Consider the following 19,254-nt stretch of genomic DNA (forward strand, 5'->3'; position numbering starts at 1 on the left):
TTGGTTAGGTGGTGTTCAATAGGATTCTATACACTGATATCAGCTAAAAGTCATGCTCCTTTTCAACATGGGTTTAGCTTAGAGACTTGGAAGGAGAGCCTGGCCTGATTGAAAGTACCAATCTCTCCCCAAAGCAGAATGGCCCTGAAAAACAATGCCCAGGGACCAGAAGGGAGGGGCCATGCCAGTACAAGTTATATGCAAGTGTTCCTCACCGAGAAAAAAGAGGATTGGACTGAAAAACAAATATATGAAGGAAGAGTGAATGGGTTGAGAGGAAGTGAAAGACCAAGACAGTTATGATTGAATGGCGTTCATGAGATCCTCAGAAGGAGAAAGATGAGAAGTTTAAAGAACAAAAAGGAATGTAAGAAGTTGCATATGGACACAGTAGAAAGTAGGATGGTTTGCAAGGGTAGAAAAGTATGAAAAGGTATGGTGTTAAATAGATTTAGATGCATTTATTTTCATGTTCTTCTCTCATAATTCTTCATTTCTTTGGATAATTATTTCATACTCTCTTTCTGCAGTCTGCAAAAGCTGCTCTCGTAAATGTCACAAATGAAATCAGAGTAGCCCTGTCCCTTCATCCACTGAATAGAGAGAAGTTTTTGCCACTTAAAAACATGATAGATGTCAGTGGGGAGAGGCTGAGAAAAGGATGGAGCTTCCATCATCTGCAAGAGCCTTTGCTGAACATTGGGAATTTCCAAAAAGCCAGAGAAGTTTGGGAAACTGAAGCCAAGGAGCATTTGCTTCAGGAAGCTTTCTATGTCTATAGAAGTAGGTAATACATAAACCCAAGAATTTGCACTAGGTGTTTGATTTCTGGTTTACTGTGCTCATTTTCTGTATCTCACTAGACAAATTATGGAACTGGGTATCCAGCCTTCCATTCCAAGCTATGTTCAAAAGATTTCTTTTCTTTAGAATTTTCTTGTGATCTCTAATAATATGAATCCCTCTATAGTCTTTCTGGAGATTTTGGCAGAGCTTTCTTCATTTGTAGCACCACCCTGAAGTCTACCTGGAATATTGCATGCTTCATGGTTTTTGTTTTTGTTTTCTTTCTTAACTAATTTGCAAGCTGCTATTGTGGGGCAGGTCCTCATTTTCTGCTTGGCTCATTCCCAATATGGGCCACTCCCTGGTTCCTGAATGCAAGAACAGATGACATAATCCTCCTCCCACTCTCAGCCCACTGCAAACGCACTTCCCACCTGTGTTTCCCAGCTTCAGTTCAGACTACTTTTTTCTGACCCAAGCCTTCTTGAGCCCGTCAGAATGGAGAGTCTCCAGTGCCTCTTTCTGATTTAGTTACAGGCGCAGATGCAATTGGCTGTATTCTGTTAATATAAACTTACAATAAGGTAGATTTAGCTTATCTGGCTGTGTGTCCTGTCTGGTCTACCTGGTAAGGCTGACATCAATCTTGCAAGTATGAAAGTACAATTCTCTCCCCATCTCCTTTACACCCCGAGAAATGAAGGAGGGTCTCCTCTGAGCCTCTTGCCCCACCCACTATCCAGCTGCAGGCTATGCTGTCTCTTATCTGACCATTCCCTAGGCAGTATGTGGGAATAACCATCTCCCAAGGTTATTCCCACATACCATTACACTGTCCTTTTGGCCGCACTCTGCCACTGCCACCTACCCCTGCCACCCCCTACCAGCCCCCGCTGACCTTCACTGTCTTCTTCCTCCTGCTGCTGATGAGGAGCGCCTGGCTGAAGCAGCTGCTGGCCCTTCATGAGACCACCACGATGCCACATGAGGCCTCCCCAAGGCCTTGTGCAGCCTTTGTGGTACCTCTCACAGCATTGGGGAGGCCTCGTGGAGGCTTCACACAGCCTTGTGAAGGGCCAGCAGCAGTGCCTCAGCAGCAGCAGGAGGAAGAAGACAGTGCAGGTCAGCTGGAGGCAGCAGGGGGTGGCAGGGGTAGGTGGTGGCGGCGGTGTGCAGGGCGGCCAAAAGGGCAGAGATGGGGGGAGATAGGCAGAGGGGTTACGATTGTAAATGCGGGCGGGCTGCCAAGTGCTTGAATTTTGATCATGTGACCACGAGGGCACTGCAACAGCCATAACTTTGAGGACCAGCTGTAACTACGATTCATTCTTACATCTTACATCTCCCAGTAGACAACCCTTTTGGTTTCAGCCTAGGCTGAGTGAACCATACTCCCCTTGTTCTCCTACCTGCTGCCCTCAGTATTGTAAAGTTTCCTTTCTCTTTTTAAAATTGTTTTAGTATCTTTAAGCTGCAATGTAGAAATGTTGCTGCTTTGTTTCTATGAAGCTGAACTACCAGTTCTTCATTGCTACAAGGTTTCCATGGACTGATAGAGAAACATAGAATCAAAAGAACAACCTCTTCCCTGTAGCTTTCATTATTGTAAAATCAGATCTAACAGACAAGAAAGAAAGAAAGAAAGAAAGAAAGAAAGAAAGAAAGAAAGAAAGAAAGAAAGAAGTAGAAAGGGTTTGCTTTAATGTCAAAGATGATATTGTAGGAAGGGGGTGTAAAGGTATTCATCTCTGTAAACAGGGGCAACTTCTGGGGAAGCAATGGTGGGCTGTGCAGAGCCAACAACCTCAGCAGAAAGAGGAGCTGGTGAATGGATCAGCTCCTCGGAATTCCTCTCTGGAGCAAGGAGAGGACCAGGATCTCCCATAAGTGCTCCATACAGAGGTTCCCCATGAGGAGATTGTAAGACAGTGTTCTCCAGTGGGGTTTCAGAGCTCTGGGAGCCAGGGAAAAGTCATCTCACCTAAGCCGTGATTCAGCACCTTCAAAAGGACACTGGGTTTGCATACTCCCTTTCTTAACCACTTTAGGAAATTGCTTGTTAATGGCTTTTTGGAATGTTAAGAACCTTCAGAAGTGAAAGTCTCATTACATCAGGTGAGTTTCCTTCTATCCTTGATGAAAGAAGTTTCATGCAAGTTTAAGGACTTTAATTTTTTTTAAAAAAAATTGAATAAACAGCAAAAGGCTGACTAGAACATTGATTTTGGAAAGTTATAAATGGATTAAGGGGCCAGATGGACTTGAAATAAGTTTTTGAAATTAATTATAAGGATACTTCCTGTGGGTTGTTTAAAATGTTACAAAAAATATAGTATATATGAAGATTTTGAAACTAACTGTAAGAAATCTTCCCATGGGAAAGTGTTGTTGATTGGGGGAAAAAATGGTAAGAACCTTTGAAGGTTGACTAGAGGGAACCAGAGAGAACTAAAGATTATAATTAAAGGAGAAGAGACCCATTAATACAGAATGGAGCAATATTATTCGACTGGAAGAATTCAAGGATATTTGGGAACAATGCAATCAGAAATTACTCTTAAGAATGTTTGGTATTATAAAAATTTATTCAAAAGAAGTTATAGAAGAGGAACAGGTTTTACTGGATAAAACAGAAACTGAGGCTGATTTGATTGTGGATCTGAAAATGGATGTTAAAATGTCAGGCTACAAGAATGGTATGGAAAACGATGTTACACTGGATTTACAAATGAAAATCTCTGATGTCTTAATAATTAAAGGGGACATACAAATAAATCAGAAGAGTGACTTGGATAGCTTTCTTATCTTGGATTTACAAAAGAGATGTGAAGGAGTTTCTGAGAGGAGACAAAGGTAAAATGATAAGAAATCAAGTTGTGGAACACTATTTGAAGGGATTAAAGATTAAGATTCTTAAAAATAAATGGAAGGAATACAAAGTGGGTTTATTTGATCAAGGTTAAAATATATATGTTGTTTTTTCTGGTAACTCAATGGTGTTTTTTTTTTTGACTAGGACTGAATGGCAAGGCTTTAAAGATTTGTTTATAGGTAAGAGAAAAGATATGGGAAGAAGAGATTTTTTTGCTGTATTTTTAGAGAAAATGATAAGTTACTGTGTTAAAAAGAAAGGAAAGAAATATAAAAGTGAATTATTTGCTGGAAGTTAAAATATGTATGTTATTATTTCTGGTAACTCTTTATGGACTTTTGCTGATTAGGACAAAATGATGAGGCTTTATAATGTGTTTATTGATAAGAGATGAGATATGGGAAGAAAATACCTTTTGCTGAAATATCAGAAACAGTGATAAGTTACTGAAGTCATTTCTTTATATATCTTTTTTATTTATTTTTATTTATTTTCTTTTTTTCCTGCACTTTGTATTTTTTCTTTTTTCTTTTTTATATTCTTCTTAGTTTGTATTCGTTTTTTATCTTTGTATTTGTAAACTTCAATAAAAAATATTATTTAAAAAATATATGCAAACAGGGGCAAGTGAGGAGGGAACAATCCCTAAAAAGAAAAGGCAGGCACTGATAGATCTGTCCAGTGAGGTTTGTCTTCCCTGAATAAATAAGAAGGACAGGAAGTGGAGGAATGACCAATCATATTCTGTAGTAGCCATAATCTGGATGAAGTACCAGCCCAGTCCCATTGCCAACCCACAGACCAAGACTGGAATTTCTGAGACTGCTTAAGAAACGGCCAGGAGCAGCATGGGAGACAAGCAACTTACGCTGCAGTGTGGAATTATCCTCACTGTGCTCTGTGCACAGTTATCTTCTTCCACATTAAAATGACCATATTCCTATAACTTATTTTTAGTTTTATTTTTTAAACTAAAGTTTGATTTTGTTTTTATCTTCTGTGACATTTTTTTAAAAAATTTGCAAGAAGTGGTGAAGAGAGGCTGAATCCTCTAGTCACCACACCTCTACACCACATAGCCAGGGAACAGCAGTATAGAATTGATTTCAACTTTTGCATTTTGTCTTTTTAATTGCCAGAAAGTCAATGCAGGGTGTGAGAGCCCTTTCTCTTTTACATGAAGGGCTGGACATCAGGTGAGATGCTTCCTGGAAGATCAGTAGTGGCAATAGGAACTACAAAGCTGCTACCTCAAAGCAGGAGGCAGAACCAGGGTGTGCTTACCCTGAAAGAAAATAGCATCACGTATGTTACCTATATCATGGAATATTTGCACGCCTCCTTGGTTATAAACACATTGGCAATTCCCAAGAAAGTATAACCGATGCTTTTAATTATTTCACAAGATGAATGCGGAGAAAGCTATGTAGACATGCTTTTTACATTTTTCTCACACTCTCTTTACAACCTGATGATCCTCTTTAGATGAAGATAATAGGATAATTCTGTCACCCTCTCCCCCTTCAAAATTGTTTTTTTAATATACAGAGTTTTATTGCCAGTACCCTGTTAGAAACAGAGAGTGCATTTTTTTTTTCTTCTCAGCAGTTCAAAACTGATATGATTAAATTTGCTCCAGGCACTCTGGAACTCCAATGACTTCCATGACTGTAAAAACATGGATGGAAATAATCTAGAAACGTTTTTATTGCTGCTGCTGCTGCTGCTGCTCTTGCTGTTATTGCTGTTGCAACCCTAGTGAATCACCCATGAATATAAGCTCACTGAATTGGGACGTAGAGCCCCATTTCTGTCTCAGTGATTTTGATTTACTCCTCAACACGTTGGTTGCCATGATAAGGTCATCTAGCTTCCTGTCCAAGGAGGCCCCACTGGCTGCAATAGAAGTGAAATATCGGCCATTGGAAAGGCCTGCTAACATACCAACATGGGCAGGACTGGGAATACTTTCCTCATATGGAAGCAATCAATCTTGTCCAGGAGAGCAGTGTGTTGTGGGCCAGTCTGTTCCCTCCAACCCTTCCCCACCTTTCCCCTTCTGCCTTTCTGTCTCTCTACCTCTTTTTTCCCACCCTCTTTTGCTCCTTCTTTTCCTCTCCTTTGGCAGGAGCACTTTCATCTCCTCCTTCGGGGATTTCAGATGTCACTGCAGGAAATGCTTGTCTGCCTCTCAGGCAGCAGCAGAGCCCTGTGGCTTTGACAAACCTCATTTAATTGGGAGGAAGCCAGGAGGTTTGGGAAGAACTGAAACAGCCACGAAACTCCTTTTATCAGGCATAATTTAAACTCTGCATGGAAAAAAACCTGTATGTATAAAGAAAAGTCAACTTCTCCCCTGCTGTGAGTCCTCCCCTCCGCCTCCTCCTTAGCCTCCCCATCCGCCGGCAAAGGCAGGCACCGGTAGATTCCATTGCTTCAGTTTTCTAAAAGTGGGAAAGTACATTTGTACACCGTAGGAAGCCGGTCTCTCCTGTCCTTCATACCCTCTCTCTCTCTCTCTCTCTCTCACACACACACACACACACACACTATGTGTGCACCCTGAAGACAAAACCAGATAGTGGGCACTGGCATATGTATGGGATTAAAAACTCAGATCATGTCTTCTGAGAGGGGCTTGGGCTTCTCTTGCATAGAAAATGGGACTTGGGGAGGGAAAGTGCACCAGAACCTCTTCTGCTGTTTCTGACCTGCCTCCTGCCCATTGCAGGGAAGCAATGGGAAGCCTCCCAGAATCAAAGCTGGCCAGGAGGATAAGCGTGCCTGGGGAACAAACGGTGAAGAATGGTAACTACATGTAGGGCCTAGTTTATCATATCGTTCCCGTATGCCTTTTTGCTTTTCAAACTGGGCCCTTAGCTTCCTTTTTATGCGTTTGCTCTACCATTTATACACAGAGAGCTGCAACTGCCAACCATAGTTTGACAGAGAGCTAACGCTCACAGTCAAGAGGCCTGGAACAGCTGCTATGCTGTCTTTCCTCCTTAACAGATGTATGGTGACTTGCACATGACCAGCCTCTTTGTTCCACAGCTTTTTTGCCTCCATTTTAACATATTCTTGAGATTGTGCCTGATACGGGGTGTGGCGGGGGGAGGGGAAGGCGGAGTGGGGAACCATGGGAACAGGCCTGTTTTGATGTTTGTAAATTTGTTGCTTGCGGAAAACCAACAACGACCAATATTTGCTGCCCTTTCTGACCAGTACTTGACCCCAGTCATTTAATTTGAATTTACTGTACAGTAATTGAGTGCACTATCCTGCCCTCAGGCTTAAGCTGAAACACACATCCCTTCCCCTTCCTCACAAAATACAAAAGAATATGGTAATGTTTTCACAAAATAAAAAAGAATATAGATAATGTTTTCCTGTACTTCTCTGCTTGATATAGTGCCAAACTTGCCTTGTCTCTTTAACTCGGTGTTTCTCAACCTTGGCAGCTTGAAGATGTGCGGACTTCGACTGACATGCTGGCTGGGGAATTCTGGGAATTGAAGTCCACATGTCTTCAAGCTGCCAATGTTGAGAAACACTGCTTTAATTTATCATGCTCATGAGTGAAGAGCCCTCTCCTGTTAGAGCACAAGGGCCTCTTTCACCACAAGGCAGGGAATGGCAAGACCCCTGTTGCAACAGCATGGGATCAATAGATAAAGTCTATCCTGCCTCACTCCCTGGACTGGGCTTTCACCTGGACAGCTAAAAAGACTGAAGAAGTGATGAGCAGAGCTTGTAAGTAGAAGGCAACATCACCTGAATTTACCTTTTTGATAAAATTCCATGTTGCAGGCAGAGCAATTGCACAATAGAAGTCTTGTTTGGAAGCATGCTTAAATGAGGAAGATTTTCACCTACTGTCCCCTCGCCACCTGGGATCTGGTAGCAAAAACTTCTGAACTTCAGAAAGAATCTGATTTCCTGTGTAAGAATATCGTATCTCTGTTTGAAGTGCTGGGCTTCAATTTATCTTAAAATATGTGTTCATTTTATTTGTTAGATCTGTATCTCACCTTTCATTCAGGAGTTCAAGGTAACACCTGTATTGCTCCTTCCACCTATTTTTCTCCAGAACAAGAGCCCTGTAACTCTAGAACAAAGTCACCAGTGAACTTCTATGGCTGAGGGGGACTTGAACCTGATGTCTTCATCCAGCATCCTTCAGTGGATGGTGCCACACTCAGTCTAATGGTTTCTAATGTTTCTAATTCTCACAATTAAGGATTATTTTAAAATATAAGGGTGTCTGATCTAGCCATAGAAGCTTGTCACCTTTTTCCTAACAAATAGGCTCCCATTTTTACAATTATTCTGAGACTAAGTAAGACATAATTGGAAAATCTTATTTTCATTATAATAACTGCTACAAGAGTTAAAGAAATGGCTGGAAATTACCTGAATGTCAGCATTTAATGGCTGAAATGCATAACTTACAGAAGCTTGTATAGATTTTCCCCCAAAAATTGTTTAGCCAATCTAGTTAGAAGCCTGTGTTATTGTGTCTTAATCATAAATAACTTGAAATTAATTCATTTGCTTCTTCTGATATGCTTGTGGTGGACATTGGAAGAAGAGAGATGGTATAGTTAAGATAGTAAAAGGGTAGAGAGTGATGAACCAAGTACCTCTTGTGCAGAAATTTGGTTTTGCAATCTTTCAACTTTTTTCTCTAATTGTTCTGAAAAGAAATGTTGAAGCAAATGGTGTTGTCGCATTGCTTTGAGAAGGAGCATAACATTGCTTCTCTAACATATATCTCTTTGTCAAGGTGACTGTTTGGCAATTAGAATTTCCCTTCAGTGAGGTCCTGAAAAACAGATCTTAAGACCTAAGAGATTTGGGAACCCAGACAATGCATCAAAACAGAGTCCTGAGTTGTGTCCTGATTTGCCAGGTCTTCATCAGGAAAGTGATTAATGGGATACACACCCCCTGAGATGACTGAGTTGATGTTGTCTTGGTGGTTACAGATTTTGGACCACATCCTTAGAAATCATTAGTGGAATATCAGAATATTAGCCCACTACATTGCAGGACAGCCTGGATTTTCCAAGTTCCTGTTGAAATTGCCAGCTAATGAAGAGGTTAGATAGAGATAAAGAGAATTCAAATTCTCTCACAAGAGTATCAGCTTGCAACAAAATCTAGAAAGACAAATCTCTCAGGCTAGGTCTGAGTGAAATACTTTAGGTATCAGTACCTGTGGAATATCTCGAGCAGGAAACACCAAAATACATTTCTGCTAGAAGAGCAGAAGGTACCAGGTCCCTTCCTTGGAGACCTTTTGCTACAGTTTAAGAAACTATCAAATCTTAAAATGATAATTATATTACATACTTGAGAACTCTTTCCAGGGGAGGCACCAGAGAAACAGTCTAAATGCTAAGTGGGAAAAAATGCCCAATGATAAGAACATTCAATAGTGGAACCAGAGATCGAGGCTGGCAGCCTGCTTCCCTTTACTGGATATGGATGAATAGCCACCCATCATGATTCTTTTAAGTGTGGAGTCCTCCCATGAGAAAGGTGTCCAATTTGATGGAGTAAATGGCCATCCACCCCTATGATTTTATATGGGAGAGTATGACAAATGGCTTTGGGCTTGAATGGCTAAGCAGGAAGTCCATATTATGGTTGGTAACAAGGGCCAAGCAACAAAGCTTGAAAAAACAGAGGGAGACCAGTTTCCTTGGTCAGCACCACAATTTCTGCTTATTTATCCATCAGGAATTGGCAGTGTCAAAGGCTTGCAATGATAATGACGAGTCCGTACACCTTAAATCCAGTCACATCTAAATCATGACATAGGGGATATTATTTATTTTTAGTGCGTCTGCTCAGAACTTCTACTATGAAATGTACGTTTAGTAAGCTAGAACAAGCTAGCAAACATGCTGAACAATTACTCTATAGCATAAAACCCAACCAGCTGAGGGACATCTTGCCTGGTATTGATCAGTTGTGAAATGATTAATCTGTAGTTGTTCAAACTGTTGATAAGCATTGTCCCAAAGGTAATGATAAACTTGTAAGTGTAAAATGCCTTTCTTGGAATCTGCTACTTAAATTTTTGTTTTAATCCATTTAAAAACTGCTAATATTTTTTCTACAGCTACCACCAGTCTGGAGTTGTCTTATTTAGACTAAGGAGAAAGAAACCTAGTCTTGAAAAAGTGTGTGCCTAAAAGCAAACAAAGTTTTAAGAGTGTTTGATAATGGTCTTATAAGCAGTTTACCTGGCACAGATCATTTAGAGCCGCCAAAGCTGAACAGCAAAGAATCAGCCAGAAAATCCATCTGCAATCACCTGATCAAAGATAAACCAAGAAATCACCCTAAGCCACATACTTGGAATGTCCATTCCTTCTACTGGATCAGACACTGCTTTTCAAAGACACCTGTAAGACCTCTGTAAGCTTTAAAACTAGTGACTCCAAGGTGATTTTGCAAAGCTTTTTAGCCATTTGCAGCACAACAGCAGCGATCAAAATTCAGCAGTGAGGGCTGTTTCCAGATACATGGCTTCTAGCACTACCAGTCAAAAGGTATTATGTGGATATTTTTATCCCTAATGGTTTTGTTTTTTTTGTGGAAAGAAAAAAAAGGAAGAAATCAGAAGAGCAAGAGGGTGATAGATGGTTAGAACGTCATGAATGAAGCAGGTCAGTTGCACAATAAACCACCCCAAACCCCCAAATTCTGTATCTGAAATAAATTATGCAGTCTTTGTGCCTTTGGGGTGTGTGTGTGTGTGTGCGTGCATGCATGTCATGCATGTATGCATATGTCTGTGTGAGTTACTAGAAAAACAAAGATTGCAGCTTATAAAATAGTGCAGGTCAGACAGGAAGACCTACTAGGAGCCATGAAGACTAGCTGATTCCACACACACATACATTACAAGCACCACCATCCACTGTGCTAGGATCTCTCATCACATGAGGCAATCTGTCCCTTTAGGATGTCTTCAAGAGCTGATGAAAGATGTACAACTTCTACCTTTGGTCTGAATGGAGGGACTTAAATGACTCCGTTTCTCAGTCTTTGTTCTTTCCTTCTTGCCAATATCTAGATCCTCTTCTTCATCCTTCTTTTAGTGTTGTCTCTATAAACCTACTGATTCCATTATTCTGATGCTTGAGAGAGACCAGATGACATCACTCTATGGGGGAAGTGAATTAGATTTACACCTGAATGTTTCAACTTTGGAGATGGTTGGAGGGCAGCTTATGGGCTGCATCTTAGGAACACAGCTTGGTCTGTCTTCCAATACTTCACATTTCCCACAAACACAGGCACACACACAGAGTGCACCCCTCCACCTTAGGTAATTACCTACTCAATGATACAACTGGCCTTGAAGCCCAATATTCTTCCCACTCTGTCAAAGAAGTCCACAGAATCCAATGATTTGTTCAAATGATAGAGCAGCATCACCCTGTTGCATGGCAAGCCCCTCCACCTCTTATGTCCATGCGCATGTACAAAAGGGGCAGAGCTTGCATCACTAGTTTTGTCATTTCCCCACCGCCGCACCCCCTGTGGATGCACCTGCACTCTAATTTTTCACTGGAAATTATATTCATAATTATTGTAATTTTAGTTCAAACCAAATATTGAATGTAAGTATGGATAATGCAAACATATGGGATGAAAAGTCTCGTCTCCCAGTGATTTCACGGCGACTTCCATGTTGTCTTCTTGGCAACAGCATGGGACTGGTCTGCCATTGTCTTCTTCTGGGAAGTATTTTCCTACTTTCCAGACTAACCTCCCATAGAGGCTTCCATCCAGACCGCCTCTGCTTCTGAGCCCAGATGAGGTTGGCTGGATGCTGATATATGCTGATCTACACAGCATATGTAGAAACACATATGCCCCGTCCATGAGAAAAAGATATGGCAGTTCTCCAGCTGCTGTTTTGATTCTAATGACTGCAAGTTTCCCTGGGAGATCTCTCCAGTGACTGGAGTCACTCTTTCCCAACCACCAGAATGCAAGACACTCTGGCTGCTGATTTGAGATAAGGCTAGAGAAAGGAGCGCCCAGACTGGGTGGATGAGCTGAATTAATTGTGTACATTTAAAATTCTTTGTGTGAAAAGCACATTACACCTCTGGCATTTGTAAATAATAACTGAAATAAGGTGGAGTCTGGAGTCAGTGTGTGTGTGCATTTCTGTGTGCGCGTGGGAGGGAGGGACAGAGGGAGAGGGCACAGCAGGGCAGACCTACAGGCAGAAGTCTGTAGGATACAGATCCTGCCATTATTACATGTGATCTGGTTCGGTTCTTGTCCTTTATAAGCAACAAACTATAAAAGAAAGAGGTAGGACAAGAGAAGCTTAAACATTTCATCGCATTTTTAAATATAAAGTGTTTTCCATCTATTAAAATGCTTTTGATTTGGATTCTAACAAGCTAATGGAGCTGTCCTGTTCTGTTCGAAAAATAAATTGGTAAAGGAAAAAAACTGTACCTAACTTTATTAATTACATTAGCACTGCGTCTGAGAGGTTAATCACATGTGGTTGACAATATGGTGTCTGTAGGTACCAGTATACTCATGGATATTTCCACTGGTACCTTGCCAGACTCCTTGGCCCATCTCTATTTCTTTTTGTTAGACTAGTTTAATTAAAAACAATTATAATAATTGTAGAAGAGGCTGGCAGGTTGCCAAGCAAAGGGTTAGCCTCTAGCACCATCTTTATTTATAAGAATAAGAAGGACATATTTGGGCTCCTATAGACAGTCTTCAGAAATAAAATTGATAGGCAGTTACAGTTCAGGCTTTTGTTTAGAAATGTGCCCACTTTGCCAGCAAGCGAAGATAATTTGGGGTGGTAGAGAACATCCCTCGTAGGTGGGTGTTTTGCTATTGGTTCTACCCATCATAGAAGCTACAGATGCTTGTCATTTTGTGAGAGCATCCCTGACAGCCATAAAATTCCAGGTACACTGATTAACCCCAACCCCAAAGCTTGCTTACCCCTTGCATAATCAGTATCAGGGCCTGCAGTCCAGTATGGCCGTAATCCTCAAGTATCAAGGAAGGCAACCGGGCAGCTGCCTCTGCGCAATTGAGCAGCCCAAGGTTCGAATGATCACAGAGAGCAGTGACCAGTCAATGGAGGGGAGAGGACATACCTGTACTAGCCTTACAGTGACTAAAAGGATCTGGGAGATCCCAGCCCCTGACTGTATCAGCCACCACAACCTTGAAGAAGCATGCTAGGTTGGGTCCATGGGTGGGGGTAGGGGGAATGGGTAGGGAAAGCACTCCTTTAGAACTGGAACAGCCAAAGACAACTTTAACTTCTTCAGGTGTAGGCTGAGGATGAGATGAGGCAATGCCACGAGGGCATAGCAGAAGGAAGCAGTTAGTGGAGCATGTTCATGCTAGGGTTAGAGGGAGCATGAAGAAAAGTCCAGAGACTCTACTTAACGTGAAGCATTAACATTGGAAGGGGAAAAAACCCAAAATGCATCCCATTCAAAAACTTTACTAAGTTTATTGAGTATATAATATAAAATCTTACTTATTGTTTCTTGCTTCCATCTGCTGGTAAAACGTGAAACAACAAGGGATTCTTTAAAAAGAGGTTTAGTGTCGAGAGGAAGGGAAAATTTTATCAAAAAATAGGGACACAAAATAAAAAGCAGCTGATTTTGTTTGGGCTAAGGGAGAGTTTGGGGATAAAAACCAAGGCTCTTTTATCACCCCTAGTGTGTCAGAACGGTGCCATCTGGTGGCCAAGATTTCTCTGCACAGAACTCTCCTAGGAAATAATGTTCTATTTCTAGGAGGCATTTGGGGAGACCAGAAGAAGCTTCTCCCAACCAGGCCACTGTTTCCTCTTAGTCTGCCGTCTAGAAACAAAACTTCCTTCCTGAGATTTTTGACTTTCTTGGCTTTGGCTTCTCTTCTCTTCTTGGCAATTTCCACTGTTTCTTCTGACATCCAGCTTGCTTTCTTCTGTTTCTTTATCCTTAGCAGTCTTTTTTCACATTCACCCTTAATGACTTCTTAACGAGGTTCATTCCACAGTTCCTCTGGTGCTCTACCAATGAAGTTGAGCACTTCAAGTGTTTCTTGATGTTCTCCTTGAAAATGGTGGGTATATGTTCGAGATTGTATTGTGGAATCTGGTTGGCTTTCTTCGTCTTTAGCTTAACTTGAAACTTGCACATGAGCAGTTTATGACCTGTTCCAGTCAGCACCTCATCATGTCTTTGATGCTATAACTGATGTTCCTTTTAGCAATAATATAGTCAATTTAATTCCTATATATTCCATCTGGTGATGTCCATCTATAGAGGCATAATTTTGGTTGTTTGAAGACAGTGTTAGCAATGAAGAAATAATTGGAGTGGTGGAAATAGATAAGTCATTCTCTTGCTTCATTTCAATTTCCAAAGCTATATAATCCAACTACATTTTCTACCTTAATATTTCCAACTTTGGCATTCCAGTCACAATCACAAGCAGGACATCTTGCTTGCATGTTCTGTCAATTTTAAATTGAACTTGATTGTAAAACTCATCAACTTCCTCTTCTATTCTACATCAGTGGTTGGAGCATAATCGTCATATTAAAGGGTTGTCCATGAAGTCTAACTGATATTATTCAGTCATTGTTTGCATTGTAGCCAAATACTGTTCTTGCTTTACCCTTCCTAACTATAAAAATGTCATTCTTGCTTTGTTTTTCTTGACCTGAGTAATAAGCATTGTGATCTCCTGACTGAAAGTGTCCAATCCCAGTCCATTTCAATTTGCTGATGTCTAATATGTCAAATTGTAGTCATTTCATTTCATCTTTCACCAATGGACATAGATTAATATTAATTATGTTGAATTATAAAACAGTTGGAGACAGGCATTGAGTGTCATCATAGGTTTCCATTCTTAAGCATGTTAACGCTGAAGTGATGAAATATGCATTGTGGTATCACAGCACAAGCTCCACATTTTTGCACTTGCATCATTACATTGCACACAAGTTCAAAAGGGGCAAAGTGTGTACTGCAATGCATGTTGTCATTTGACATACATACACACAATACCAACACTCATGAACACCATATTCTTGATCTCCATGCAATTTGCCCAATCTTACCTTCTATCAGTTATTATTCCTTGTTTCTTGTTATGTGCTAGCAGCAGTGAGATGATTACAGAAATTCCCCCAGAGATGCACATAAAACATTTTACTGCATTTTTAGACAATGAGTCCAGACATAGTCACAGACTTAAGACTTTTCTACATTGCAGCCTTCAGTTGCTTGCTTCCTGTGGGTAAACTGGCTGAAAATGAAACCAGCTTCAGATATCTGGCCTATCCTTGTATTGGCACAAGCAAGAAATGCAGATTACCCCCTAGCTAATTTCTGAACAGCAGAAGCTGACCAGATGAAATCCAGATAATAAAATGTGAACAGCTGAAAAGCCCTGCTTTTTGTAACATACTTATCCAGATATTTGAAGAGAATTAAGATAGAAAGGATTTATCAAAAGTGGAAGACCTAATGCAGAAGTAAACACCCTGACAGAAATCTAGGTAAATCACTGTGCCCGCAGACACTTCCCTGGGGCTCCAATTCCCATCTGAGTTTTTTTGTTTTGTTCCCATGGCAGGCATTTTGTGAATGTACAAGTTCTCCCTCACAGCCATTATGGTGTCTAGAAATTCCAGATGTTTTCATGGCCAAAAATGTCAGGAAGCTTATATAAAATAATGATAATTAGGACAATCACAAGAACAACAGTAAGTATAGCTGCAGGACAATATCTTAATAAATCTGTAATTAAATTGGTAGATGAACCTACACCTATCCATACCTCCTGAGAAGGATTTGAAACAAGCAATACACATGGGTCAATATTAATAGGTAGAATAATGCAGAAATTAACAAAGAGATCAAATTTTGGAGTATTCCAGGTCTATCAGGTATGGGCTGCAGAAACCTGGATGATTATCAGTTGCTACATCAGGACAAGCAGGATGGCTCACAAACTCTAGTCTGCAGAGGAAGCCGGCACATTCCCATTTCACACCAGGGTGATTAATGAATCCTGGCTAATGGTGTGAAAGTTTCCCCACCTTTACAAAACCAGCCTGAATTACTGTTTGGCCATCATGGCCGGCATGTGAAAATGAGGGATGTTTAGTTTTCAAGCGGGGGAGCCAAACCAGGGCCTCTGGAGCTTGTCTGAGCAACACCCTCCTCTTTGAAGGGATGTTACTATGCTCTGCTAGACCTGAAAACCTTGGGCTGAAAGCATTCCCCCACTGACCCTCCTGGCTTTCAAGCAGACCGTGCCCCTTTTCCCAGTACGAGCAGGATGCAGAGGAGGGAATTCATGTCTCAGGGTTTTAATATTTCACTTTTCTTTCATTTCCCCCTGCGTTGGGGTTGATCATTGCGTCCGCGTACCCATGACGCTTGGGTGTGCTGTTCTGAAAGACATCTCGTGAGAAAACATTAAACAAAAAGAAGAGAAAGGGAAAAGGAGGGTCCTTTTCAAAAAACATTGCCCACATCCCACTAAGAGACAACTGGTCCTTTGAAGTTGGGGACACAAAGTTCTCACCCATGATGGATGGAAACAAAGACCGATACCCCTCTGCTCCCCTTCTCCCCTCTGATTCTGAGCAGAATTGCAGGAAGGAAATGGGGAAGTCTCTGCTCCCCCACAGCCCCAGCAACCTGTTGGCAGAGTATTGCGTTCCTCATGGAGGAAGACAGCAATTGTAAGCAGGATCACTGCGCAGGGGAGTGGAGAGACTGGTCAAAGGCACAGAGATCTTTCGCAGCAGCAGCAGCAGCAGCAGCAGCAACACACACCTGTCTCAGACAAAGGGCTGAAGGTGTGTTGCTGGCAAGAAGGGGAACGCCACAATGCTTTTTCCTCCAAGTAAATCACAGTTGCTTTGTGCTGCCAGCTGATCAGATCCATACACCTTAGCTGATCAGCTGGCTCAGGGAACGGCAATGCATGCTTTTATCACCAATGGCCACCATAAGAAATACAGGAAGAGGCCGGCCAGAATAGCCCAAAGGTGGCAGATTTGACCAGGATGAGAAAAAAAGTCTTAATTCAAATGCTCTTAAAACCAGGATACAACATGAATCGATGTTCTGCACGCAAAAAGCCATCTCACATCACCCTCTTAAGCAAGCAGTGAGATCATACCTGGCTTATAGTGGCAAAGTTTGGAAACTCCTGGCCACATTTCTTCACTTGGGATCCCCAGGACCTTTCAAATGAGAAACAAGACTTCAGGTATTTTCTAAAAACCTCTGCGCAGTCTTGATGCTAGTTTCCAGAGACCCATCTGAAAAGGCACCCAGCAAGCTTCGCCTGCCAGCAAAGAGGGAAATCAACATTATACAAAGCTTTCATATTTGTCATGGGCTGCAGCTGTCAGGATGGTCACCCCAAATGCTCTTCCCGAAACCAAGATTGTGTCTCTACAAGAGGAGCCTCCGCAGATGACAGGTGTTCAGAAGCTGCAGACTGTCAGGATGAGAGAGACCCCACTGCTTTGAGATGAAAGGGAAAAGGCGGGAAGCAGATCTTCTGACAGGTGTTCAAAAACTTTTAAACATTGTAGCCAATGTAAAACTGTTTTTTAGAAAAATGTTCATAAAATAGAATACAATGAATTTAATTATGATGTATTCAAACCTCTTATTTTGACTTTTGCACATTTCTAAATTGAAAGCATATAAATAGATACATAGATTTTTGCGGGGGGGGGGCTTTTGTTGAATTTATTGTGCATTTAACAAATTCATAAAGCAAAGCATGAAGATCTGCCCAGTTGAAATGGATTCAAAAATCAAGATTCAAACCAGCTGTGAGATGCTATTCAATATATGCAAATTCCAGCTGACAATGAGGATGGGGCAGGGCATTCTCTGAAATGGATAGAAACATATTGTATGTTCGCTAACCGCTATTATCAGTTTGCAGATCATATTATATAAAGAATATTAATATATCGTATCATGTATAATTTGACAGTTTTTAGCTACAACGAATTCACAGTAGGTGCTGTGAGAGATGGATAAAAGATGTTATTATTGACAAAGAAATAGTAGCTTGAGCATGCTAAGAGTGCAGCTGTGTGAGAGATAAGGAAGCAGTGTTAAGTGTCATGGTTATCAAATAGTGGCAGATGGAGAGGAAGTTGTCTCCTTGTGTGGGACAATGTAAATAAAAACTAATTTAACCTGGGGCAGTCTTTATCAGTATAATGCCATTAGCTGAAACCTTGAGCAAATTACCATAGACTTGCAATGGATGAGGTGGGAGGGACCAGGAAGAAATCATAGAGCGGCCGGAAAGAGTGTACACCCTGAGTACCTTAGCCAATGGGGAAAAGGGGAGGGACTTGCGATCAGGAATGTGTATAATTAGGCCGGAGTGTGTATGTGGGGGTGGCTTCTTATTTGCAATGAAGCCTGCCAGCCTTTGCAAACGCTTCCAATAAAACTTTACTTCTGACTAACCCAGAGAGATTTGTGGTGCTTGTTTTGCACAGTGCCAATCCAGCAGAGGCAGGTAGAAGTTCATATTAATGGAGTAGATTGTAGCTAAAATTATTTTAATTAAATTTTTAGTCCTTAAATTGAAACAGCAGCAGAAAATATTCCAATTACGATATGTTTATATCAGGGTACCGTCCACCTGAGTACTTTTTAAAGTGAACCATACTATCTCTTTATCCCATGAAATACTAAGCCCTGTCCTGTGGAGTCCTTGGGGTTCTCTGAGCTAACATCTTCAGTGCTAAAATGGGGTGGGGTTTGCCCTCTATTTATATACTGTGGCCTGGCTTGCCAGTGCTGGTGGGGGTGGGGGTTCTGTTTTGCTCCTCTGGTAGTTCCTTGATTAGCATCTGTTTACTGCTTGATTGTGTGCCTGGTGGTGACCTTTGCTGATCTGGGTGATGATTGCTGGTGAGGGGATCTTCTGATTTTTTGTCTCTTTTGAATAGTATGTAGATGCTGTTTATCTCTATGTGTCTGTTAATTGCTGCCTTGTCTGAACACCAAGCTTCCAAGAATTCTCTTGCATTTTTGGATTTGGCTTGGTCTAAAATCCTGACAGTTTCCCAGTTTGACTAGCAGAGCGCATCCGCGAGCACCAACTAGCAGTCAGAAGACATGATGAAAACTCCTTATTCTCACAACAACACATGGACAGACTCAACCATAGTTTCAACTGGAAGAGGAGAACATGTTTCTTAAAATGCTTTCTACAAGGGATCACCTTTCAAATGTTTTATTGGTGTTAGATGCAGCTTGATCGTTTTCAACATTTATAATTTGGTCAAATAATTGTGTGTTTATTAATATTTGAATGGTGATTTATAACCTTATGCTGCAAGTTGCTTTGAGGGATCTTTGTCTTAACAGCAGAAACTATTTGGAGAGAACAGCTGGAAGAGGAAGGTCAAAGCATGACAGAATGCAGTGGAGGGAACAGCAGCATCTTTCATCCTCTATGCATTTTTTTTTTCTTTTGACAATTCCTCCACCCCCATTCCTCCATTGGAACTCAGG

The 19,254-nt window shown here is 41.2% G+C and overlaps 1 long non-coding RNA gene across 2 annotated transcripts in view; it reads right to left on the minus strand.

Moving 5' to 3' along the window:
- Positions 1-17,039, minus strand: part of LOC148216531 (uncharacterized) — a 42,876-nt gene extending 25,837 nt beyond the window's left edge. For both annotated transcript variants that reach the window (XR_015795230.1, XR_015795231.1), the window contains exon 1: positions 16,877-17,039. This is a non-coding gene — a long non-coding RNA (uncharacterized LOC148216531). The remainder of the gene's footprint in view (positions 1-16,876) is intronic.
- Between the last annotated feature and the right edge of the window lie 2,215 nt (positions 17,040-19,254).

The sequence above is a fragment of the Python bivittatus genome, unplaced genomic scaffold (genome assembly GCF_059951505.1).
Source record: "Python bivittatus isolate LINGU-HERP-01145 unplaced genomic scaffold, Pbiv_v1 ctg000200_np1212, whole genome shotgun sequence".
In the NCBI taxonomy this organism is placed as follows: domain Eukaryota; kingdom Metazoa; phylum Chordata; class Lepidosauria; order Squamata; family Pythonidae; genus Python; species Python bivittatus.